The sequence below is a fragment of the Lissotriton vulgaris genome, chromosome 11 (assembly GCF_964263255.1).
Source record: "Lissotriton vulgaris chromosome 11, aLisVul1.2, whole genome shotgun sequence".
NCBI classification, from domain to species: Eukaryota; Metazoa; Chordata; class Amphibia; order Caudata; family Salamandridae; genus Lissotriton; species Lissotriton vulgaris.
Window position 1 is genome coordinate 411,931,218 of NC_141699.1, and position 27,363 is coordinate 411,958,580.

Consider the following 27,363-nt stretch of genomic DNA (forward strand, 5'->3'; position numbering starts at 1 on the left):
AACATCAGCCGGGGAGGATGGGTGCAGGGGCTGATGGGCACCGCTCGTGTCTGATGAGGGGGCGCGCAGATGGGGGGTGCACAGAGCCCCTCATGAGCTCGGTCACCGGAGGAAGAGCGGGGGTGGGGCAGAGTGCAGATTGACGGTGCTCCTCAGGGTGAGTTGCAGAGTTTGGATGCACCACTCTTCCCGGTGTGGAGCTGACGGAGGTCTTCTGCGCAGCCCGGTCCGTCACGCGCCAGGTAAGCTGCAGGCGGGGACCCCGCTGGTGCTGATCTCTGGCCTGGTCCGCTCCTGAGACCGGAGCTGCGCAGCGCTGCCCGTGAGCTGGAGAACAGCTTCCTCCCGCCTGGGGGAAGCGGAAATGGAGCCCACGAGGCTCTTCTTTGTCCCAGCCGGCCCCACCCACCGTTAGGCACGGGCGCCGGCTCCTCTCTCCCTCTCTTCTTGCGCTGCAAGGCGGGGTGGCACGAGAATTGGCAAAAGTGCGGCGTGGGCAGCCGCGATGAACGGAAAGCACTCCTCAGCGCTTTGAGGCAATTAAAAGCGCTCCCAAGTACTAGTGAAGCCACCAGTAGAGCAAACAAGACGAGAACAAACAAGACCCTGACTATCCTCACCGGCAGACGAGAAATGACGATCCTCACTGGCAGACGAGAAAAAAAAAATGGCAGCCCAAAGCTCCGAAAAATTTCGGCTTCGGGGGCGTGTTTTGCTGTCCTGAGTGACGGACGACGTCACTGTCTAAAGAACAGCAAAACTTACGCCCCCGAATCCGAAAAAGACGGGGCTAAATTGGAGTGACGCATCTCTCCTCCAATGGCTGGCCTCCATTTAGGAAGCCAGCCAATGGAGGAGAGACGAAAAGAGAGGTGAGATAAAGCAGCCACTCTAAGTAACAATAATTCTCCGGACTTCCGGTCTTGGCCTACGGCCAAGCCTACAGTCCCTCGACCTAAAAAGGAAAAAAAGAGGATTGAAAAGAATAAAAGGAAAATATGAACCGATCTCTTTGTGAAATTGCCATTGTGAGTGTGTCTCCCAGTGTGATGCGTCAGTGGGTAGCATGTATGTAGTTGCAAGGGCTTGATGGGCCATGTACTAGTAGATGGGTCGGGGCTGGGGGTGTGTGTGGGGAGGGTAAAGAAAAGGAGAGCGACGCGATGAGAGACGGGAAGGATGCAAAAAGTGAGAGGCAGGGAACAGGAGGCCAGAGTATTCGGTAGGCGCGGGCATTTGTACTCGTATATCACCGTAGGTCTCAGGGATCCCAGGAGACCAAGGGTCCCACGCCAATGAGCGAATCTAAGAGGGAGGGGGTGCTGCGGACAGTTTAGTCTCGATCACGGACAAATATTCCTGCCATTGTGTAGGGGTCTGTTGCGGAGGCGCTGATGCTCGTGTTGCGGCCTCTTGATGATTTGTGCGCTCCGACATCAGTGCCCTACGGAGGTCGAGCAGCCATGCATTTACATTAGGGTCCAGTAATGCCTTCCACGCCATGGCAATCTTACGTTTGGCCAGGCCCAGGGCAAGGTCCAGGAATCTATTCAGTCCCTTATGGGACGAACTGTGTCTTGTGACACCCAGTAGAAAGTGAAGGGGTTCCGCCTCCACCTGCATGCCTGCCGGTTCTGCGAATGCAGTGGCCACCACGGTCCAGAATATTTGAATAACAGTGCAGTTCCACACCATGTCTGTGAGTGTAGCTCCCTGGTTTTAGTATCTAGGGCATATGTCCATGGTGGCGGTGTTCATGCGTGCTCAACCCGTGGGGAGTGAGATGATACGTATGGTGTAGATAATTAAATTGGGTGTACTTTATCCTAGCGTTAGTCAAGATAATTTTTGGATGATTAAGGCATTGCAGCCCTACTTGTCAGTAAGGGTAATGGACAGTTCGCCATCCCAATACTCACGCAATGCTGCCAGTGCGGGCGGGTCGTCCAGTCTGATGGAAGTATAAATGGCTGTTACGGCATGCTGGCCACGGCCGTGCATGAGCAGTGTGTGCAGCAGGTGTGATGTAGTGGGCTCGGCTCGGTCAGTGTCCCATGCATGCAGGGATTGGCGCATCAGCAAGGCATGTAATAGAAAGGAACCCTGTGGCACCCCGTATGTGTCTACCAAATCCTCAAATGTTTGCAGTTGCAAGTCTGCATACATGTCCCTCCACGTCTCTAACCCCCTCTCCCTCCACAGTCTGAACTCTGGGCATCCATGACAGGAGAACGTGCTAGGAAGGAGCTCCGGTGGTAAGCTAAGGGCGTAAGGCGCAGTTCGGTTCCTGGGTATCACATATTTGGACCAGCGCCGTCTGGCTGCTGCCATTAAAATGTTGCCTCACTGTTTCTGTACAGGGGTAGTCGTTCCCAACATCCATTCCAGTAATGTTCTGAGATCCCAGGGCAATGCTCCTGTAGCCATCTCAGTGAGGTTGCTTTTGGCGAACCATCACATTGGCCAATGCAGTTGAGTTCCTGCTTAGTATCGCTCATTGTTTGGGGCACCCAGGCTGCCATCTGCTAATGGCAGATATAGTTTATGGGGAGCCACCCTGGCTCTCGAGTTTACACATATGAGGGAGACCACTAGAGATACAGTTCCCTGAAGATTCTACGAGGTAGGTGGTAGGGGAGTGTATAGAAGAAATACAGGAGGCGGGGAAGAACTAGCATCTTTGAGATGTCTACCCAGCCCATGGAGACAAGGGGAGGCTCAGACAAAATGGGAGAGTTGATCGGGCCAAGTTATGGCCCGACTGAGGTTTCCATCCACAGTATCTGTCCCCGTATGATAGATCTGGACCCCCAAATATTTAAAACTGTTGAACGTCCATGTTAATGGGGTGACTGGCGCCATTCGTCTCTGAGCTGGTGTCATTGGCGTCACTGGGAACACCACTGACTTAGTCCAGTTGACTTGAAGCCGGGAGACACTCGCATGTGTATTTAAGAGGTCCAGAATTGACTGCAGTATCTCAGCCCTGCTGCGCAGGTATATAAACGGTTCGTCCACATACAGTGATACTATGTGCCACCATCGATCGACCTGTAGATCCCAATCATTGACCCTTTGCCGCAATCTGCACGCCAATGGCTCCATGGCCAAGGTGAAAAGAATCGGTGACAGAGGACAACTCTGACGTGTGCCCCTCGCTATTGAGAAAAGCGGAGAAAAGGTGCAACCCGTCTTCACTCTGGCCTGTGGTCTGAAGTACAGCAACCGTATTCATTGTATGAATTTGGGGCCAATGCCGAACCCTGCCAGTACCGCCTTAAGATAAGCCCAACTTAAAGTATCAAATGCCTTCTCAATATCTAAGGAGGTGACCTAAGCCTTCTTCACCACACCCTGCGTCCAGTCCAGCAGTGCAAACAGCTGGTGCAAATTCAAACCTGTGTTGCGGCCAGGTATAAAGCCATTTTGGTCTTTGTGGACCAACAGGGGAACAGCAGTAATTAACCTATTCGCTAGTACCTTTCTTAGGACCTTATAGTCGAAATTCAGCATCGACAGGGGGCGATAGGAGGCCATTTGGAGAGGGTCACGGCTAGTTTCGGCAGGACCACTAGGATTGCTTCCCTCAAGGTGGGCGGCAGCTCGCCTGTCTAGAAGGCCTCAGTGTACTCCCTGGCCAGCCTAGGCGCTAGTTGCACAGAGAAGGTGGAATAAAATTCCGAAGGCCACCCACCTGTCCCCGGTGTCTTGCCCGTTGCCAGCTTCCCAATTGCGTCTGTAATCTCATCAAGCGCAGTGGGGTCTTCTAGGGCATCATAGTGGGCTGGCGTAACCTGTGGGAGTTGTAGTCCCATGAGAAATTCCTGAATAGAGGTGGGATCCTGTGTGGCCGCGGCCGCATACAACGCTGTAAAGTATTCATAGAATGATTGGTTAATTGTGTCCTGCGTGTTAACTAGGGTCCTGCCAGATGTGTATATGGCAGTGATTGGTGGTTTTAGCGGTGTCGGATTGCAACAGCCATGCGAGTAGTCAACCCGCCTTGTCGCCCTCCCTGTGTCTGCGTGCCAGTTATGTTTTGTAATCTAACGTGCATAAGTAATCCATCGTGGTTTTATATGCCAAGCGAGCCTGGGCTAGCGAGAGGCCAATATGGGGGTCGGTAGGGATGCGCTGCTTACAGCTCTGTATCGCTAACTCGTGTGTGCAAAGCGCAGTGGTCAGCGTTTTCTGGCCGCCGTATGTAGTCTTGATGGCATGCCCTCAGAGAACAGACTTGAAGTTGTCCCACTCCACTTCTGTCGACGAGGCAGTTCCGTCATTCACTGTAAAATAGAATTCAGTGGAGTCTAGGATGGTGGCCCGGAAAGACAAGTCGGCGATGCAAGGTGCTTGGTAAGCGCCCAGTAGAAATCTCGGGCCTCAGGCCAAGTTCAATTGTAGCGGGTGTGATTGGGAAGCGCATGCAATTCGCTGTGGAGGGTGTTATCTGAACAGAATAGTGTGTCTATCCATGTATACAAGTCGTGTAGTGCTGAGTAGTATGAGTAAGTATGTATGCCTGGGGATGCAGCCTACGCCATACATCGTGGACCTGGATATTGGACACCCATTCCGACATGTGCTGTGCTAGTTTAATAGATTTGCCCCCAGAAGAGGGGGCAGGAACAATCTAGGTCGAGATCCTGCACACCATTAAAATCACCACCGCAGTACATGGGGGCCATAGGATCTGTAAGCAAGGATGGTGTGAGTGTTTGTAAGAAGATGGACTGACCCGAGTTCGGGCATAGAGAGAAACCTGTGCCAAGGGGGACCCATTCAGGAGGCCCTCCATGGTAACCAAGCGGCCCTGTGTGTTCACTCTGGAGTGTGTGATTTGCAGTGGGGTCCCCGGTGCAAACCATATAAGCGCTCCTCGGGATTTTCCGGAATACGCAGTACCCAGAATTGTACCCCTCCAGCATTTGTAGAGCAAAGCATGTATTTGTGTGGTGAGATGTGTCTCTTGTAGCAGCGCAAACATGATCCAGTGGCTGCGCAAGTATTGATATACTTTGTGTCACTTAGTGCATCCCGCCAACCCCCTCACATTCCAGGTCAAAAGAGAGTAATCCCCAGCGCCATCTACATAGTCGTAGGGTAAAGACGTTGTGTGTAGCAGGCTACTAACTGATAGTCTACACCCCACCCGTGTGCCGCCACCCCCACGTAATATGAACTAGGTGTAGCCAATCCTCAGACCCCATTGTTAGCAGACATACAAAGAGATCAACATAATAATCAAAGGTTCCCAACTTCCCAACCCAGGCCTGTTTGCCAGTGGGCATTGGGCCATTTGCACTAAAATGCAGATCAAATAAAACACCAAATATAACATAGATCAAATAAGAACAAATGGTTTACTATACCAGCCACTTTTTCATCATAGGGGAGGGTATTGCAGAGTTGGCGTACAGTGTCCTTGCCACCTCCCATGATTCAGCCTGGCACTCAGCAGGCATGTGCAGGCCGTCCGACCACTGCAGTTGAAAAAATCTCAGAATTCAGAAAAGTCAACCCAGTGCATTTGCAGTTTGTGAAGTGTAGGCCGGGCCGCCCCTTATAACGCCTCAAGCTGCGAGGCCGTGATGTGCAATGTCTGGTCCATAATCATATCAGAGTCCGTGTCCAATCTAGGAGAATAATTGGGGGATCCCATTTGTTCCGCCGTCTTAATGGCTTGTGCCCGTTTCTGGGCCGCTTGAGCTTTCATTGGGCGGCGCAGCCGACCTTAGCCTCAGACCCTGCGTGATTCGACTAATGTCCATGATTGAAGGGGATCCATCGATAGTACGGGGGGCCCATGTTTCAGGCCCTGTTGGTCGATCCAGGTCCATGCCTCTTCGGAGGTATTGCAGAAGACTGTGCCCTCCTTGTGACAGATGCGAAGATGCTCCGGGTATTGGAGGGAGTACTAAACATCGCGGTCCCTCGAGCATTTCTTATCCTCCAGGTATGAGGAGCAGTGGTGTTGCACAGCTAGAGTCTAGTGTGGGTAGATATGAACTGTGGCGTTGTAGATTTGCCAAGGGCCCTTTTTATGGGAGACTTGCAGTTCGTGATTCATGTCACGATAGTTGATAAATCTACCAACACCAGTCTAGGAAAAGTGCCCGGGCAGGGGGCCCCCGGTACGCTGTGGGCCTGCTCAATAGAGAAAAACTTCGACATCTTACCCAGCAGGATGTCTCGTGAGAACCAGTCTTTAAGGAAGAGCTCCATATTGGGGTCCTCCGCTCATTCAGGAAGATCCACGATGGGTACATTATTCCAGCGGGAGGGCCCTTCCTGGTCGTCCACTCTTGCCTTCAGGAAGTCCACCTCTTTTTTGAGGGACTGAAGTTGGGTGGTCCTCGCGTTTACCGTGGGTCACAGCGATGCCAGCGTAGACTCGGTTTCTTCCACTCGACCCTTTAGTTTCTTGTGATCTTCCTGCAGGTGCCTCATATCAATGCCGATGGAGTCAATCTTTGTTCCCAGAGTGGTTTTAATGTCAAGTATTGCCACCAGCAGCTCATCAAAGCGTTGCAAGTGGTCACTGAAGTCTCCCTCAGCAGGGGGCCTGAAAGGTCCGCACTCTTAGTTCCCGGGGATGCTGATTCCACTTCTAGAGGTTGTGTCTGGGGCTTCTCTGCTCTTGGTTTGCCCATTGAGCCGTCTGCAGGAGGCGACCGGCAGGGTGTTGGATTATGCGTCTCGCAATGGGTCGGGATTGCCAGGGGTCCAGGAGCGGTGCCCCAGTGGGGCGCAAAGATGGGCTGCAAGGATGAGCAGCCATGATGTTGCAGGTGGCTGGATTAAGGATATGTGCCTTATCGGATTTAGGGTGTCTCACAATGTGGACCGCCACATGGGCAACCATTGTATCAGAAGGACTTCTGAGGTACCCTTTACCCTCCAATGTCAGCGGTGGGCCCAGACTACAAAGTTTATGCACCTGGGAGCGTGCTGGCCATTCCCCCGGGCTTCCCTGTCTCACCTCCCTCGGCACGCGGTCCCAGCACAGGGTATCTTCTTGTTAGCACCCCGTGGTCCCAGGCACAATGTGGATGGCTAGTGGTATGCTGGGGGGCACGCGCTGCCCTCACATTTGCCCTCATGTGCAACGAGGTGTGCGGGGGGGCCCGATTCGCCTCTCTCGGTCCAAGTTCAAGGGGGGACTCAGGAGTACCCCCCTGTAGGCCCTCCCCTTCCAGGGGGTGGCCTACAGTAGGTCGAAAGGCTCTCGTTGGCCCTGGAGCTCCTGTTGTCTCGGGGCGGGCCGTCGCAGGCGCAGGGCACAAAATCAGGCGGACTGCGTCACTGCCACACACTCCAAATGGTGTCCCCGGCTTCACTGCCCACCTCGGGTCGGGGATCACAGGTGCCCCGACTTGGGCCCCGGTATCCTGGCGGTGGTAACAGGAAAAGCCAGGAGTCTGACCCTCCCCACAGTCAGCCAGCAGGGCCCGCGCACTGGCCAATCGAGCAGCAGCCCGTGCCGAGTAGCCCCGTCCACGCCCAGGATCTCGAGGCCTCAATGGCACCCCGCCTGCGCGATCAGGAATCATAGCCTACAGCGGACCCGTGCAGCTGCCGACAGCTCCGAAATCAGCGGAAAGCGGTGCAGGGAGCTTTCCGTTGCCGCTTCCGTGCAGGATATTGGGCCAGGCAAAAAGGAATCAGGATACTTCCGACTGGTGCAGAGCGGAGCTCAGAGTTCTGCAACCGCTCTGGTCGCCATCTTGGCCTTCCCCCAACAAAGAGATTTAAACTCTGGTCTGTGGACCATTGATGAGGATCCGCGTTGAAGATGCGCCACGCAGCAAAAGTGATGTGTCAGTTATGAAATGTGGCAAGGATGCAATACAAAGGCCTGAACCATTGTTGAGAATCCCTTCAATGGGGCTTGCGATGTGAAGTCTAGTGTCGAGGATGCGACACGCAGTCAGGGAGATGCGTTAGTTCTGTAGACCTGTGAGGCTGCAATGTGGATTCCAAAATTGTCATCAGGGCTGCCGGCGAGGGATGTGACGATCTGCGCCAAGGATGCATCGCACTGTGGTGGTTCTGAATGTGTTGCAGGACACCGCAACGGTGCAGGTCTTTGCGATGGATCAAATCCACACAACACCGGAGATGCGTTATTTCAGGTCGGGCTGTGCCCCACGCAAGAGTAGATGCAACCAGTCTGCTAGCTTCACAGAGCTTGGTGAAGCACCTTTAGCAGCCCACTTTCAAGGGACCAGGACTGGGATGGCACCACATGGCAGGGTACACTCGCAGATGGCAGAGTCCAGGTGCAGATACAGGGTTGTTGGAAGCCTGTTGTGTCCCTGAGGCTTCAGATTAGGAGGCAAGCCAACTAGCCCTTGCAGTCATTCTGGGTTCTGGGTTAAAGAGATTCAGGACCAGCCCTTCTGACCCAGGCAAGAGGGCAGCAGGTCAGCACATCATAGCAGGAGTCCATCAGCGTGCATTCCAGCACAGGGGCAGTCCTTCAGCAGCACAGCAGTAGTTCTTCCTGGCAGAGTATCCAGAGGTCCAGAAGTATACTGAGGTGGTGTTGTCTGAGGTCCAGTATTTAGACCCAGCTGAGCCTTTGGAGTGGAGAGAAGCTTTTAGAGGCATGCCTTTGAAGTGCACAGGTGTCATGCCGTCTGGCTTTGGCTTCCGTGACTAAATACAGGAGGTATGCAGCCCTTTGTTTGGAGACAGGACACAACCGATTCAGTTTAAGTGAGGCTGGACTCAGCTTCTCCCTCCCATCCTGCCAGTGATTGCCCATCAAGTGATACCTAAGCTTCCATCATGGTGGCTGCGCAGGAGGAATGCACAAGGTCCAGCTGCCAACTACACTCAGTTGCGTGACCAGAGACAGGCTGCAGGCACCAAATGACTAAGGGCCTTATTATGAGTCTGGCAGTCCATCGGCTGTCAGACTGATGGGGGCACAGCAGTGGCAGTCTTCCATCCGCCCTATTAAGACCTGGGCACTCGAGCCTCCGTGGGACCACTGCAACTCCTAAGGATTAGAGATCCCTGGTGGTGGCACAGTGGTCTTGAGGTCACAATATGCTTGGCTGGGCCGCTGTGACCCCGCCAAGCATATTCTGAGTTTAGTCACCACCACACTTTTCATGGCTGTGCGACTACCAATAAAAGCATAGTGGTAAGGAAACAAAGGGGGCCGCACAGGGCCCCATTTTGCCTCTGCACCATGGGGTACCATGCAGGGAGCCACATGTTGTACTACCATGTGTACATGCACCCCATTACATGCACGGATTGGACTGCAGCAGTCCAAGCCGTGGAGGTATTGATTTTGATGTTCCCATTGCGGAGCATATTTCATAGCCAACTCCGTGGGAACACCAAAGACCAGCCCGCCAGTCAGGAGAAAATTCCTAATTTGGTGGGATGCTCAAACATGGGTTTGGTGGTACGGGAGTAGGGCGGTCCCGCTCCTGCAACACTAAACTCATGAAAAACAAATGTAAGTGTTTTTCACTACCAGGACATATACAGGCCCTACTTTTTCAATACACTGAAATGTGCCCTCTAGCTTCTGCTGTGCCTATTTGAGGGATGTTTCATATTTATTAAAAAGAAAGGTTTGGGCCTAGCAAAAAGTTTATTTTGCCAGATCGACAAGGCAGGTTAAAATTTCACACACAGTCTTTGCAACAGCAGGCCTGAGCCATGGTTGATGGACTACTTAAGTGGATGGCACAATCAGGGCTGCAGGTCCACTAGTAGTATTTAATTTACAGGCCCTGGGCACAGGTAGTGCACATTACTAGGGACTTATAAAAGTAAATTACATTTTCTATTGGGGTATAAGCCAATGTTACCATGTTTTGAGCAGAGAGCATAAGCACTTTAGCACTGGTTAGCAGTGCTGAAGTGTGCAGAATCCTAAAGCCAACAAAGCAAATTCTGCAAAAAGTAGGAGGAGGAAGGCAAAAAGTTTGGGCGTGGCCCTGCAAAAAAGGCAAGGTCCAACATCCACCATGTTTAGAAGCATTATATTAGCCACGTGGCTCAGCACAGCAGTGATATACTATACACCTTCTCATTGATGGATGGCTGCCAGGTGCAATGTTTACTACACATCCTTTGAACTGTCTGTGCATAGATCATCATTGGTTTTCGCTCTAAAATGGTCAACATATTGCTTAGAAATGTGAAAGCTATCTTGGAACTTGAAAGAATGATGCAGTATGTACAATATCATTACAAGTAGGGTCCTGGCATGTTTAATTTTAATTTTGGTTTTACGCGTTCCCCTGCCAATTTTAGGTGGTGACTGGGGCATGGAGCCACATTTACGAGTGCAATTTACTACAGCCAAAAAGGAGCAGTAGGAATCACCACCACACATGGTAAACTACTGAAACTGCAAGATTCTCACATAGAAAAGAATGAACTCCCATAGCAAAATAGAACCCAATAGGAAATAATGTTATATTACAATGATTTATTGCCACTTAAAAATGTATATATATATATATATATATAAATTAACCTGAATGTCAAAATGAATACATAAAATTATATATATATATATATATATATATATATATATATATATATATATATATATATATATATATATATATATATATATATATATATATATATATATATATATATATATATATATATATATAGTAGTCTTTCATCCGTAACTCCACTCACCAGCAGGATAGATGAATGCAGACCAAAAGTTCTTCGTGCGAGGTATTTTCTTTATTTAATCCCTCAGCATCACTGCCACATCGCGTTTCAGCCCCACCTGGGCCTTGATCACATGACGCGTTGCGTATGCTTAACCAGATATTTAAAGTGCTAGTGCAAATGATAAATTACAAGCAGCTGTTTCCACAATAAATAGTGAAGAAGTACTTTCTGAACCACGAGCATGGTATACAACAAATTGTTATCAATACATCTGTATCTATATAAATAAGACAGTTTAAAATTCCTCTCATATCTTACTGCTTAAATGCAAGTAGGGGACACGTGTATATAAAATTCTGTACAAAAGGATAAAAAAATATTGTAAATGGCAATTAAAATCTATTAAAACATAAAAAATGTAAAAAAGCTAAAACTGCCAAAATGAATACCTTAATAGTATAAATATTTTACTTGATCCGAAATGTCAAAAAATTCTTATTGACTGAAGAAATGCTGTCAATATTGCTAGATATGCATATTATATCAGTCAAAAAAGAAATCAGTTGTGTATATGCATAACCATGCTCATAAAAAATACAGCCCAAGTGGGCATATGATTACTACCTGCCTGCGGTACACAGCTGAAAGTGTATATATATATATTCACTGAAAAAAACATAGGTTTTACAGTCGGTATAGTTAGGAATTAGCATTTAAAAAACCTTAGAAATTCACTGAAAAAAACATAGGTTTCAGGGACGTTATAGTTAGTTGGACATTTGACTCATACAAAACCAGTGAAATTCTTTGAGCTAATTATAACTCGCGCGCCCGCAATGCACTGCTGATGACGTCACATATTACATCACTCATGACAAAGTCAGCGACATCAGTGATGACATCTCAAATGACATCACTGATGACATCACTCATGACATCATCCAGTGAATGTGTGTTTCTGAAAAGGTTAAATATGTTTTATATATATATATGCCAAGGTGTATTAAAGAATGAATGCATGACTGACTGTAGAAGTGAGTGATTGAACGTGTCTTACTGAATACATGGGTTAGTGACTAAACTGTGTGAAAGTCTGTATCAGTCTTTCCGTTGGTGTGTAAGCAACTGCATGGGTTGCTCAACAGCTACATGAGTGTCTATATAGGTTTTTGATTTGTTGCATGAGTATCTGTATGGGTCCCTGAGTGTCTGTGTGGGTGGGTGCGTGGGGGGTGTATGAGTCCGTGCATAGATGTCAGAGTGGGTAATTCAGTGGTTGTATGGATTAAAAAGTACATCTGGGAAGGACTGTATGGGTGAGTTAGTGTGTGTATGGGTGTATTGGCGAGTGAATGAATGTCTCAGTGGTATATCTGTTACTAACTACATGTTTTAAAGCACTATATGTGAGTGTTGGAGTATATAAATGAGTATACGTGAGACTAAGTTATTCGAAGAGTGCATGTATGAATAAGTGTCTGCTTATATCAGTGATTGTATAAGACAATAAGTATGTGTTAGTTTCTGTATGAATAAGTGATGTGGTATGCCTAAAAATAACGAAGTTGGTGTGTATAACTGTATACATGAGTAAATGGGTATGTGATTGATTCTTTGCTTTACTGACTAGGTGTGTGAGTGACTCTATGGATGAGTGGCAGAGTGTGACTACATGTATAGATGTATGAGTGCATATTATAGTCCTCTGTTGATGAGTAACTACAAGTATAAGTGACTGGATGTGTGTGTAGACCTACGAAATAATGAGTGGTATGTAGTATATGACATTCTTGCCTGTATGGTTTCAGAAATAGTAGTCTGCATTTTAGAATGGGTGTATCAAAGTTTATATTAGAGCATCAGTATATGCATCAGATTATCATGTGGATGATGTCATGAGTGATGATATGAGTGATGTCGTTTGAGATGTCATGAGTGATGTCATCAGTGATGTCACTGACCATGTCATGAGTGATGTAATATGTGACGGCTGATGAGAGGTGTTACCTCGAAACCGGTCCGGTCCTCGGATGCTTGATTCCGGTCTGGGAAAGATATGGCTGTTGTAGTTCGGACTGGACTGTTCCCATGGGGCACAGGGTCAGAGCTGATTTGCATAAAGTCATTATCTGACCCAGGGTGGTGTGGAGTGCAAAAAACGATGGATTTAGGCCCAGATCCTTGTACTGGGGTGAATGTAAGACATTGATCTACATTCTGTCCATCAAATTATTTTTTGTAATTTTCTCCGTAATATGTGACGTCATCAGCAGTGCATTGGGGGCGCGTGAGTTATAGTTAGCTCACCTAACTATACCAGGCGAATTACTCTGGTTTTATATGAGTCAAATGCCCAACTAACTATAACGTCCCTGACACCTACGTTTTTTTCAGTGAATTTCTAAGGTTTTTTAAATGCTAACTCCTAACTATAACGTCGGTAAATCCTATGGCTTTTTCAGTGAATTTCAAAGGTTTTTCAAATGCTAATTGCAAATTATAATGTTCATTAAGCGTATCTTTTTTTTCTGTCTTTTTAAATTATCATCCCATTCTCCACCTGGTAAAAACTGCAAATATCACCACTCTTCCATTGATACCTTCCGCCAACAAAATTGCCACAAACCAGAGCCACAACTAACGCTAATGATATACAAACTAGGCGTTCCCGTGCAAAAAAAACACAAAACACCACTTCCCCATATTTTCAACAACCAGCCAAATCTGTAATGCTATCTAAAAACAGGCGATAGCCCCACTTACCAGTAACAAATTAACATCAACCTTTAACTGGTGTTAGAAGGTCGACTATCCACTGCATGAATTAGACCCAACTCACACCCACATCTAAAGACCAACACATGATAGAGTTACTAATCATATAGCTCTGACACCCAACAAAGCCACAACACCCAGCGCCACTACCACCAGAACCTCACCCCAGACTACTCTCCCCCTACTACTATCAAGGCAGCGCAAAACAGAACAACAGACCTTCCCAAAATACCATATCCCCTCAACCGCACAATAGCTGAATGTTAAGAGATGTGGCAACCAACTATGTGTGAAGGAGGCAACTCGCCCATCAACAATAATTCACACAATCTTAAGTGTACCGGTGATGTGCTGCAGAGAACTCACTATACAAACCACAAACCTCTCCATGTGGAGATATAGTATTGATACGTGTAGTTTACTGCACAGTGGATGCAACCATATTACCTCAGACACTGGGGAAGATCATGGTCATGTAGCTGTGTTGTCCCCCCTTTGAAGCGGAAGAGGAGTGGGCTGGTCCAATGTACGCAACTCCAGTTTAAGAGTATAAATACATAGGCCACGCCCCGGGCGTGGTTCTCTTGTGCGAAGACAAAAGAGTCTGCCAGAGTGGCGGCTTCATCCTGGCACGTGGCTGCCGCCATGACCGTGGGCCTCCTCCACACAAGCCCCCTGCAAACCCAGCGCCACAACACCGCAGACTTATATCTGTACCGACTGCTGCGTTCAATCTACACTGTGGACAGCAGGGTTCATAACTTGAATTCAGCCTTGATTTATTAATTGCACAGAGTGTCACTTCGACCATCCAACAGAGCCCAATACTGCAGAGGCGATGCTGATCCCTATGCCCTACCCTCGCCCTGGCAGAGTGCACTGATATAATATACAGGGCACTAACTACCAGAACGCTGGAAGAGGGAGGGGGGAAGAAAAAACAAGGGAGCCTTTGGACTCTCGGAGAGGCTGATCCCGTCAGACTGTTGAGCGCACCTGTAGCAGGGGACAAAAAAGAGAACAGCTCAATAGGGATACATCAAGGGGAGTATAACCCAACAAGTGATCAATCTATGGCCAAGTACAGTAATAGATACCCCTAGGCAAAAAGCCCCTCTTACCAAAGAACCGTCTCCGTATGCAGTACTGCAGTAGGTGTGGTTGGCTTCCCCACACGCCACAAGACCAAATCCAGGCAAACAATGTAGGACTTGAACAAAGGGGAAAAAGTCAACGGACATAAAAACCCCCTTGTGAAGTTCAGCAAATGTTCATGAAATAGACACGAAGTCCAGAAAAGTAGCCCCCCCCCACCGAGACTAACTAACTAAGGAGAAACGCTACTTCCGTGACCGGATTCCCAAAGTGTTCGTAAAAAGAACCAAAAAAAGGACAAAACGAAAGAAAGTGGCTGCAACAAACCCCGGAAGACGCTGCACAGTGGTCTGCACGCAGCCGCGTACAGAAACGAAATCCGGGTAGAAATGCTGAAGGAGTCCCAGGGGCTAGCAAAACCACAGAAGTCGGAGGAAAGTCACAGGTAACATTCGCTAGAGGAGCAAAAATAGAACGCGGGTTCCTGAAAAGGCGGGGACTAAAATACAGACCGGCAGCCGCCGGTCAGCGAGGCAAAGCTTCTCAATATCCCCACGGAAGGCAGAGCTTGATCCGAAGAGCCGATCAAATCCAAGCGGAGCTGGTCCAAAACGACAGGAACACAAAACCAAGCAATGAGACATGAGTAGGAAGTCCTTATATACAGAAGCCCCTCTCGCTCAGTGTCAGGTGATCTACCTGTACATGACCAAAGAAAGAGGACTGGATCCTAACAGTACCCCCCTCCCAAGGGTCTTCCTACTGGACAGGGCTTTGTAGGGTGTCGCACATGGAATTGGCGCACCAATCGAGGGGCATGAACGTTACTTGCCGATACCCAAGTTCTTTCCTCAGCTGTATACCCCTTCCAATCTACTAGATAATACCGCCTACCCCTTCTGCAACGTGCATCCAGAATAGACTGTACCGCAAACTCTTCATGGCCATGGATAACCACAGGTGGAGGAGGAGGTAGTGTTTGTGTAGTTGGCACATAGGGCTTAATAAGGGATGTGTGGAAAACAGGATGAACCCCATACTCGTCCGGTAGTTCTAGCTTCATAGCCACCGGATTGATCACTTTACAGATGGTAAAAGGGCCCACATAACGGGGCAACAGTTTCCGTGGTCCTCTAATGCGCAGAATTTTTGTAGCTAACCACACCTTATCCCCTACTGCATACAAGGGGGCTGGATTCCTGTGTTTGTCAGCCTGCTCTTTCATTGTCTCCTTAGCTTTATGTAAATGGATTTGTGCCTCCCCCCATATATGCCGCAAGGTTCGGCCCAGTTCGGTTACAGCAGGCACAGAACCGGAAGGCTGCATCGGCAATGTTCTGGGATGATATCCCATAGAACAAAAAAAGGGGGACATACCTGAGGCAGAATGCACACTGTTGTTATAAGCGAATTCCGCCAAAGGGATGGCCTCCACCCAATAACAGGACAAAGAAGACATCAAACATCGAAGGTATTGTTCCATAGTTTGATTAGTGCGTTCCGTCTGTCCATCCGTCTGTGGATGATATGCAGAGGACAGACGTATCTCCATGCGTAAAAGAGAACACACCTCTGTCCAGAAATGTGAAACAAACTGAGCCCCTCTCTCTGAGACTATGGCTGTTGGCAACCCATGAAGTCTCACTACAGTAGTCATAGAGGATTTAGCCATTTCCCTTGCTGTTGGTATCTTGGGCAAGGGGACAAAGTGTGCCATTTTAGTGAACAAGTCCACTACCACCATAATGGCAGTACACCCTGAAATTAAAGGGAGGTCTGTCACAAAGTCCATGCTGATGGTATGCCAAGGTGTAGGGGGTACTGGCAAAGGCAATAACTTTCCTGAGGGACTTGAATGCGAAGACTTGCTAATGGCACAAACAGGACAAGAAGCCACAAACACCTGCACGTCATGAGCCAATGTATCCCACCAAAACCACCGTGAACACAATTCCTTGGTATTAGGAACACCTGGATGGGCAACCAAGGCAGTGGAATGACACCAATGTAACACGGAGTCTCTCAGCTCAGGAGGGATAAACAATCGCTTCTCATGATACAGTAGCCCATCACACACCTTATACGATGATTGCGACAACCATGGAACAAGATCTACATGCTTCATCTTTTCTCTCACGGAATCCATAAAGTCCTCCACTGAGACGCTCCCTATGATTCTATCTTCAGCAATCATGGGTCTCACTTCTCTCTCTGGATCAGCGTTCCCTTGACCCACATGAATGCGAGACACGGCATCAAATTTTATTTGTTGGGCTGCAGGACGATATGTAATAACAAAGTCATATTCGTTGAAAAACAACACCCAACACATCTGTCGGGGTGTCAATGCCCTAGCGGATCTAGAAATCTCCAAATTCTTATGATCTGTGTATATAGTGACTGGATGACGTGCACCCCATAAGTAATGCCTCCATTCCTCAAATGACAGTTTTATGGCGAGTAATTCTCTCTCAGCCACTGTATAATTACGTTCTGCTGGCAACAGGGTTTTGGAAGAGAAGGCAATTGGATGCATACCTCCTGTATCAGGATCTCTTTGCGATAGCACACCACCAACCGCACATAAAGAGGCATCAGTCTCTACATAAAAGGGCAAAGAGAGATCAGGATGCACAAGCACCGGAGCAGACGTAAAGCTGTCAATCAACTTGCTAAAAGCAGCCTGTGTCTCCGAAGACCATGCAAACAACACCCTTTTTTCAATAAAGCCGTCAAGGGTTCTACCAAGTCAGAAAAATGCGATATAAAATGCCGATAGAAATTGGCGAACCCCAACAGTATTTGCACTTCCTTTACACAGGTTGGCCTAGGCCAGGTGACAATGGCCTCGATCTTTCGTGGATCCATATGAATACCATCCCCTGAGATAATAAATCCCAGGAATTCCACACTAGACCTATGAAACTGACACTTCTCCAGTTTTACGCACAGCTGATGCTCCATCAACTTCTGTAACACCTTGCTCACATGTCCCACGTGCTCAGTCATAGACGCAGAAAAAATCTAAATGTCATCGATATACACGAAAACACTCAAATCCAAATACTCTCTCAACACTTCATTAATGAAAAACTGAAAGTCTGCCGGAGCATTACATAAACCAAAAGGAATAACTAAATAGTCAAACAAACCAAACTTAGTCCTAAAAGCAGTTTTCCATTCGTCGCCCGGCCGGATGCGAATGAGGTGATAGGCTCCCCTTAAATCCAATTTAGTGAACACAACAGCATGTTTCAATTGGTCCAGCAGTACCGAAATAAAGGGGAGAGGATATTTATTCTTCACTGTAACCTTGTTCAGGGCTCTATAATCTACACAAGCGCGCATACTGCCTTCCTTCTTCGGGATGAAAAAGATGGCCGATGACGCCGGAGATGTGGACGGCCGTATAAAACCCTTTGCCAACATGTCATCAATGTATTCCTTAAGATGTTGTTCCTCAGGTTCAGACAGAGCATATATGCGGCTACACGGCAACACAGCCCCAGGTACCAGATCGATACAACGGTCAAAAGACCGATGAGGATGGAGACTGTCTGCCTGGCCTTTATCAAACAATTCCCGAAACTGATGATAAGGTGGTGGTATAGAAACAGTCTCCAGCACCTGACCCACAGTCGCACATACCAACGGTGATACCCTTTCAGTGGCCACTTGATAACAACTCCGCAAGCAGTGATCCGAATCCAAAGGTACTGTGCGTCTTACCCAATCTATCCGAGGGTTATGTAGTTGCAGCCATAGCACTCCATGAACCAAACCAAACGAAGGAGCGTCTATCAGATCAAAACAAACATACTCGGAGTGCCCATTGTCGCATATCAAACACAAAGGCTCGGTTTGTCGTGTGATAGATCCCGACGACAATGCAGTCCCGTCAATGGCCCTTACTGGCTCGGGTTGTTCCTTGTATACACATGGAACCCTTAACTTTTCTGCCAACCTTATATCCATAAATTTGCCAGTCGCTCCTGAATCAATTAAAACTGAAACCACTGCACGATTATCCTCTGCAACCACCAAACAAGCCGAAATGGTGAAGTGCCATGGTGCCCTCTGTACTGCTCCTGCTACCTCATATGACCTACTATACTCTTCCTACACTGCCACACATGCCACTGTCTTTTTAGGCGTTACAGTAGAATTTTTAATTGGGCATTCACGTGCATAATGACCAGCACGGCCGCAGTATAAGCACAAATTCAAATCTCGCCTTCTCTCTTTCTCATCAAAGGTGAGCGGGCCTCTGATACCCCCTATTTCCACAGGTTCAACCCCAGTCAAGTGGCGGTTTACTCTCGCTCTTCACCCCTACCGCACGGGATGACTGAAAACGACTCCGCTCCCCACGTCGTTCCAGCATTCTATGATTCAGCTTCACGACTAGATCAATAAAAGCTGCACATTCTAATGGAGGATCTACCACCTGGGACACAATGTCTTTCACATCTTCCGCCAGTCCCTGATAGAACAAAAAGGTTCTTTTCTCAGCTGGCCAATGGGTTTCAGACACCAACCGGTTGAATGTGGTGATGTAAGTCATTAAATCCTGTTTGCCTTGGCGTAACTTTATCAACTCCACATCGCTCGCCTGCATAAAGGCATGTTTAGCGAACAAGCTTCTTATTAGCTCCCTAAAGGCCAGATAATCATACAACACCTTGTCATCACTGTCTACCAAAGGTACAGCCCATTGAGCTGCTGTTCCAACCAAATATGAAACGAAAAAATGCCACCTTAGCAGAATTGTCCGGAAAGGCGTTAGGCCGACACATAAAATGCAGATGGCATTGGTTCATAAACGTGCTGTATTTGCTAGAGTCCTCTGAGAATCGTTCGGGAGCTGCTAACGGAACTGGTACGGGAGTAGTAACTGAAACAGCCAAGGGGGGCCCTCCCGCTGCTCCCAGCTCCGCACCCTTATCAAAATGGAAGGTTGCAGGTTGTAATACTGGATGTTGGCCCCTAGTTTGATCCCTGCTTCTTATTGCACCAAGTTCCTGTCGGAACCCCAGGTTATCTTGCCTTAAATCATGCATCTGAGACTGCAGGGTAGTAATTGCCCCCATAAGGTCCTGCAGAGTTATACCACCCTCTTCAGCCATCTCCCGACTGGTCCCATACAACATCGCCTGGGCAGTATTTCAATTCTTGGGCTTGGTTTTCTGTCACTTCGACCATCCAACAGAGCCCAATACTGCAGAGGCGATGCTGATCCCTATCCCCTACCCTCGCCCTAGCAGAGTGCACTGATATAATATACAGGGCACTAACTACCAGAACGCTGGAAGAGGGAGGGGGGAAGAAAAAACAAGGGAGCCTTTGGACTTTCGGAGAGGCTGATCCCGTCAGACTGATGAGCGCACCTGTAGCAGGGGACAAAAAAGAGCACAGCTAAATAGGGACACATCAAGGGGAGTATAACCCAACAAGTTATCAATCTATGGCCAAGTACAGTAATAGATACCCCTAGGCAAAAATCCCCTCTTACCAAAGAACCGTCTCTGGATGCAGTACAGCAGTAGGTATGGTTGGCTTCCCCACACGCCACAAGACCAAATCCAGGCAAACAATGTAGGACTTGAACAAAGGGGAAAAAGTCAACGGACATAAAAAACCCCTTGTGAAGTTCAGCAAATGTTCATGAAATAGACACGAAGTCTACAAAAGTAGCCCCCCCCCCACCTAGACTAACTAACTAAGGAGAAACTCTACTTCCGTGACCGGATTCCCAAAGTGTTCGTAAAAAAAAACAAAAAAAAGGACAAAACGAAGGAAAGTGGCTGCAACAAACCCCGGAAGACGCTGCACAATGGTCTGCACGCAGCCGCGTACAGAAACGAAATCCGGGCAGAAATGCTGAAGGAGTCCCAGGGGCTAGCGAAACCACAGAAGTCGGAGGAAAGTCACAGGTAATATTCGCTAGAGGAGCAAAAATAGAACGTGGGTTCCTGAAAGGGCGGGGACTAAAAACACAGACCGGCAGCCGCCGGTCAGCGAGCTAAAGCTTCTCAATATCCCCACAGAAGGCAGAGCTTGATCCGAAGAGCCGATCAAATCCAAGCAGAGCTGGTCCAAAACTACAGGAACACAAAACCAAGCAATGAGACATTAGTAGGAAGTCCTTACATACAGAAGCCCCTCCCGCTCAGTGTCAGGTGATCTACCTGTACATGGCCAAAGAAATAGGACTGGATCGTAACACAGAGAACTGTACTCTATGTCGTCGAATTTTGTGAAGAAGAAGTGACAAAAAGCATTCCTCGATGCGTATGCTAACTACTGCCTTCGATCTGCACTAAGGACAGCAGGGTTCACAACTTGAATTCAGCTTTGGATCTACACTACGAACAGCAGAGAGAATTGTACTCTATATCCTCAGATTTTGTCAAGAAGAAGTACCAAAAAGCATTGCTCGATGTCTATGCTAACTACTGCCCTCGATCTACATTATGGACAACAGGGCTCACAATTCAGACAGTGGCGATTGCTGATGACGCAGTCCAGTTCCCAAGACACATTGCTCCCAGTGCAGCCCGCCGGGACCACGCATCATTGGAGGATGCACACACGCTGTGTGCTTCAGCTGCTGCTAACTCACTGCACCATAAATCATCACCACGTGGCCTTATCAAGTCAAGACATTGCTCCCACTGTGGGCCACCGAGACCACATATCATCGCAGTGTGTGCACACGCAGAGTACTCCAGGTGCCACTAACTTGGCAGCTCAACTCAACACCACATGGCTGTGCGCCCATCCTGACCACTGCATGCGCCCTACACTGTGGTTACAGGGTTCACAATTCAAGAATAATAGCGACCTAAATGTGTAAGAGACTATAATGGGTTAAGAAGACCAAATGATCCCAATCTGTGCCTGGTTCACTTGTGGGTAGACCAACAACTCTGCCAGAGCGGCAGCCCTCACCCTGCCATGTGCCTGCCTCCATGACCGCGGGCCTCCTCGACACATGCCCACTGCAAATCCAGCGGCACAGCACCGCAGACTTATGTCTGTATCGACTACTGTCTTTGATCTACACTGCAAACAGCAGGGCTCACAATTCAGATGAAGTGGCGATTGCAGAGGACGCAGTCCAGTTCGCAAGACACGTTGCTCCCAGTGTGGCCAGCCCATACCACGCATCATCTCAGGGTGCGCACATGCTGTGTGCTTCAGGTGCTACTAACTCGCTGCACCATAAGTCATCGCCACGTGGCCTTATCAAGACAGAGTTCATTAGACAAAAGACGTTGCTCCCAGTGCGACCTGTCTGGACCACGCAACATAGCAGTCTGCACACACGCTGTGTGCTTCAGGTGCTAATAACTCACTGCACCATAAGTCATCACCACGTACCCTTATTAAGGCAGAATTCATTAGACAAAAGACATTGCTCCCACTGCGGCCCGCCGGGACCATGCATCAGCGCAGTGTGCGCACACATTGAGTGCTCCAGGTGTCACTAACTGTACAGCTCAGCTCAACGCCTCATGACTGTGCGCCCATCCTGACCGCTGCCTGCGCCCTACACTGGGGTTACATGGTTCACAATTCAAGATTAGTAGCAACGCAAATTGTGTAAGAGACTATAATGGGTTAAGAAGACCAAATGCTCCCAATCTGTGCAGCTCAAATCAGTATCACCTGCCGGTGGACCTTTGCTGACCGCTGCCTCTGGCTTGCATTGTGGAAGACCGGCGACACATGGTGCCAACTAACCCTGTTCAAAGCAAGCCGATCCCACATGTGTAACTGACCCCAACTTTGTGGCAGCGAACACAGCACCAGACTCCCTTCAATCAATAAAGGATATTTGCATGTGGAAGGCCAGCGACACGTTGTGCCACTGAACCTCTACAACACAGGATGGTGGGGCCACCGACGTATGCTCATGGCTATGACTCTTGCTCACCGCTACCTGTGACCTACACTGTGAAAGACCGTCAACACATGGTGCCACTAACCGTCTTCAACACAAGACGATCCCACGTGTGTAAAAAGGTGACAAGGCCGAGCCCAACAACTACCGATTAGTTGCGCTAATCGACAACGAAGGGAAGTATTTTGCAGGGATTATTTTAGAGGAGCTCAATCTCTGGGCATAGACGAATCATATGATACCACTGAATCAGACCGGTTTCCGTAAAGTGACCAGCACAGCTACAAATATCCTCGCAATTTCTATAATAATTGATGCAGCAAAAACTTCCAAATTACCATTATACCTATGTTATATTGATGTTAGTGCTGCTTTTGATAACATCGAGAGAGGCAGACTATGGGAGAAATTGGCACAATGGGGTATTCCCCAGTCTATTTTAAACATGCTGATGCTCCTACATACGGACACCTGGGTACAGGTGAAACTAGGCAGGGGGACTTATCTCTCCTAGAAAGTACCAACCACAAAAGGATTGAAGCAAGGTTGTGTGCTTCCCCCAACCCTGTTTAATTTATTTATGGCTGACCTTCCTAATCTGTTGGATGCCTGCAACTCCCATGCTCCCAGGTTGGGAGGGAAAACTATAACCAATCTCATGTATGCCGATGACGTAGTTCTGCTAAGTCATACCTATGTTGGCCTGCAACACCTACTTATTGAAATGCAAACCTACGCAAAAGAAAATAACTTAAAAATAAACTTGTCCAAAACAAAGACAATGTCAATCAACAGCAAAAAGAGCATACAGAAACATTGGTTCCTTGGCAGCATTAAAATCAACCATGCCAGGGAGTATACGTATCTAGGGGTTGTGTTTGATAAGGAAGGCTCCTTCTGGCGGCAAAAAGAGGAAATAAAAAGGAAAGGCATGTTAACTGCCTTAACAATGAAAAATCTTGCAAACAAACTGATGGGACCGACATTGATTCCCCTATTGAAGGTAGTTCAGGCTAAACTTTTCCCCTCGATAACTTATGGCAGCGAGGCAATGCGGGGAAGAGATGCTAAAGAGCTGGACAGGACGTTGGTGAAAGCCTACAGAACTATGTTTTGTCTTCCGTCTTACACGTCAGCAGCACAAATAAGGCTGGAGTTTGGCCTTCAACAACAAGTCTTGGCTAGATATGGTGCTTATATCATATGTTGGTATAAGATAAGTAAGGCCAATTCAGACACGCTTAACTATCTGTTGTGGCAAGACATACAACATAGGGAGTTTTCCCAAGCGAGAAACTACCTCAAACTAGCCTTAGATTCCACCAAATTGTCTGGACTATGGGAGGCGCAACTCGGCCAACTTAATTTTAAAAAACTGGTCTGGAAAAACATAAAACTATCCTCCCTATTGGCGGACAAGGCAGCCTTCTCGAAAAGATCACACACCTGGATGACCCTCAGCTCTTATAAATCGCTCACCCCACAACCATATTTCAATCAGGCCTACCCTAGGGTGATAAAAATGAATTTCCTAAGGTATAGACTGGGGATCCTCCCATGTACCCAACATCTACCACCATGGTTGAGGACCAAAGGCCAAGATGCTTGCTGGCTGTGTAACAACAAGAATGGTGATATTCTGCACTTAATTTGCCAATGTGAAGAACTGCACCAAGCACGGACACAACTTCTAAATGATTAATTTAAACAGAAAGGTATCCGCACCAGAAGGCAAGCAGTGCTGGCCTGCTTAAACCCGGCAAACATTCAATTAAACTGTAGACTGGGAAAATTTCTGTGGACGGTCGAACAAACAAATGCTGCTAAAGATTGCTCTCAAAGCCCAACTGTGTGAAACAGCTATTGGAAGTGGATAAGGAGCAGCGGCGGGAACTTAATTGTAACAAGCAGAGACAATCTCGCTAGGATATCCGAGCATGCATGGCCGCTGCTAAGATTTCCGAATCAAACAAAAGTCACAGTATCCTGTGATCCATTGACTGTTACAAATACCGTAATCCAATCGTGTTTTATTACAATGTATTTTCTATTTTAACTTTTAAAAACATTTTAACCATGTTATACGAATTTTGTAGTGCTATTTTTGAAGTGGTTTTAATTAACTATGCTAATAAACTTAAACTTAAACGTGTGTAACTGTGCCCTGAGTCCTAAATAGCAGTGACCCCAAACTCTGTGAGACAACTACAGCAGCAGACTCCCTTCAATTAGTGGGGCATATTGCCATATGGAAGGCTGGCAACACATGCTGCCACTAACTCTGTTCAACACACACCAATCCCACAGGTGTAACTGGTTCCTGAATCCTAAATGGCAGCAACTCCAACTTCGTGGCACCAACCACACCACCAAACTCCCTTCAATCAGTGAATGATATTTGCATATGGAAAGCCAGCGAAACGTGGTACCACTAAACCTCTACTACGCAGGCCGGAGGGGCCACCAACGTATGCACGTGGCTATGGGCCCTTCTTCACCGGCTACCTCTAACCTACACTGTGGAAGACCGTCGACACATAGACCACTAACCGTCTTCAACACAAGCATACATGTCCAACTGTGTCCTGAGTATTAAATAGCACTGACCACAATTCCGTAAGTCAACTACAGCACCAGACTCCCTTCAATCACTGAGACATATTGCCATATGGAAGGCTGGAGACACGTGCTGCCACTAACTCTATTCAACACAAGACGATCCCACATGTGTAACTGTGTCCTGTGTTCTGAATGACAACAACCACAACTTCTTTGCAGCGAGCACAGCACCAGACTCCCTTCAATCACAACCAAATTTCCATATGCAAGGCCGGCGATACTTAGTCCCACTAACCCTCTGTAACACCAGTCGATCCCACATGTGTAACTGAGTCCTAAATAGCAGCGACCCCAAACTTCGTCACAGCAACTTCCCTTTGATTAGTGAGGAGTATTTAAAGATTGAAATCTGCCGACAAGTGGTGCAACTGAATCTGCACTACGCAGGCCGGTGACCCCACTAATGTATGCACAAGGCTGTAGGCCCTTGCTCATTGCTACGTCTGACCTACACTACGGTCAGCAGTCCTCACAATTCAGATACAGTTCCGATTCCACATGACGTTGTACAGTACGCAGGATACATTGCTCCCAGTGTGACCCATCCACATCAAACATCATCACAGGCTCCTTCACTCTCAAAGCTTCTGGTACCACTAACCCTATTTAACACAAACAAATCCCACATGTCTAACTGTGTCCTGAGTCCTGAACAGCAGTGACTGTGTTACAGGGATTATGCTCAGACACAGAACTGTGCATGCAGACTTAGGACCTCAGTGAATTAGGGTGTGTCAAAACTCACCTTGGTACCCAAAATCCCCTACCAGACTACCAATCAGTGTCACATTAGCTATTCGTCCTATAGCAACAAAACCAATAATTTGACAACCTAGAACATGTGACTTAGGACCATCTCAGGAATGGTGGGAAGTGAGAACACTCTTTTGTTATACGTTCTTACCAGTCCACAACAGGAGTAAAATAGAGACACTGTAAGGTTAAAATGTTTATTTTAACGACGTGATCTCAAGCACAGTATTTTAATCAACATAGGCATACATATGATTAAGAATAATACAGTCAACATGGTTACAATTCCATAAAATACAAAAGGAGGAATCATATTACAATGATAATGCAAACAGGTGATAAAAGCGCCTATTTGAAGCACCCTCCCTATCGAGGAACTATGTATTATAAAACTAAGGAAGGCCTCTTGAACTTTCCTAGGGGGACCCCATTTACCTGTCCGCTCAGTAAGTGTAAATTACATCAGGATCAGTTAGTCTCTCTGCATGCCTGGAATCTTCCAAGTGTGTTCAGTTCTGGCAAGTGTACTATGATAAAGGCGCCAGAATCTTACTCGGCTTGCAGCTGCCAAATTGTTGTGTCTAGAATGTGTTACACGGACACGCCGATAAACAGGCTCGCACGTTATGATAACCTTGGCGGCTCAGCACTCACTGTACAGACTGGGGGCACGATGTATGTCTAGAGATGTCGAAAAACAAACCTTTTCTCATGTAGAGATCTTCGTGAAAGCTAACTCTGCAAAAACAGCTCAGCAGTGTCGTGTGCAAAAAAACAGCAAAAGGGAAAATGGCGTTTAAACTCCTAATAAGCCATGCTAACTTAACATGCACGCAGAAAGAGGCCCATAAACCACACTAAAACCCCATCTTCATGTCAGCGACCACAGAACCTCACTCCCTACGATTTGTGAGGAGTATTTACAGATTGAAGTCTGCCGACAAGTGGTGCCACTGAACACGCACAACGCAGGCCGGTGACCCCACTAATGTATGCACAAGGCTATAGGCCCTTCCACATTGCTACCTCTGACCTACACTACGGTCAGCAGTCCTCAAAATTCAGATACAGTCCTGATTCCACATAACACAGTACAGTACGCAAGACACATTGCTCCCAGTGCGACCAGTCCACATAAAACATCAATACAGGCTCCTACACTCTCACTGCTTCTGGTACCGCTAACCCTATTTAACACAAACAAATCCCACATGTCTAACTGTGTCCTGAATCCTGAACAGCAGTGACCCCAACTTCGTGTCAACGACCACAGCACCTCACTCCCTTCGATTAGTGAGGAGTATTTTCAGATTCAAGTCTGCCGACAAGTGGTGCCACTGAACCTGCACTATGCAGGCCGGTCAGTCCACCAACGTATGCACAAGGCTATAGATACTTCCTCATCGCAACCTCTGACCTACACTGAGGTCAGCAGTCCTCACAATTCAAATACAGTCCCGATTCCACATTACGCAGGTCAGTACGCAAGACACATTGCTCCCAGTGTGACCCATCCACATCATCACAAGCTCCTACTCTCTCAATGCTTC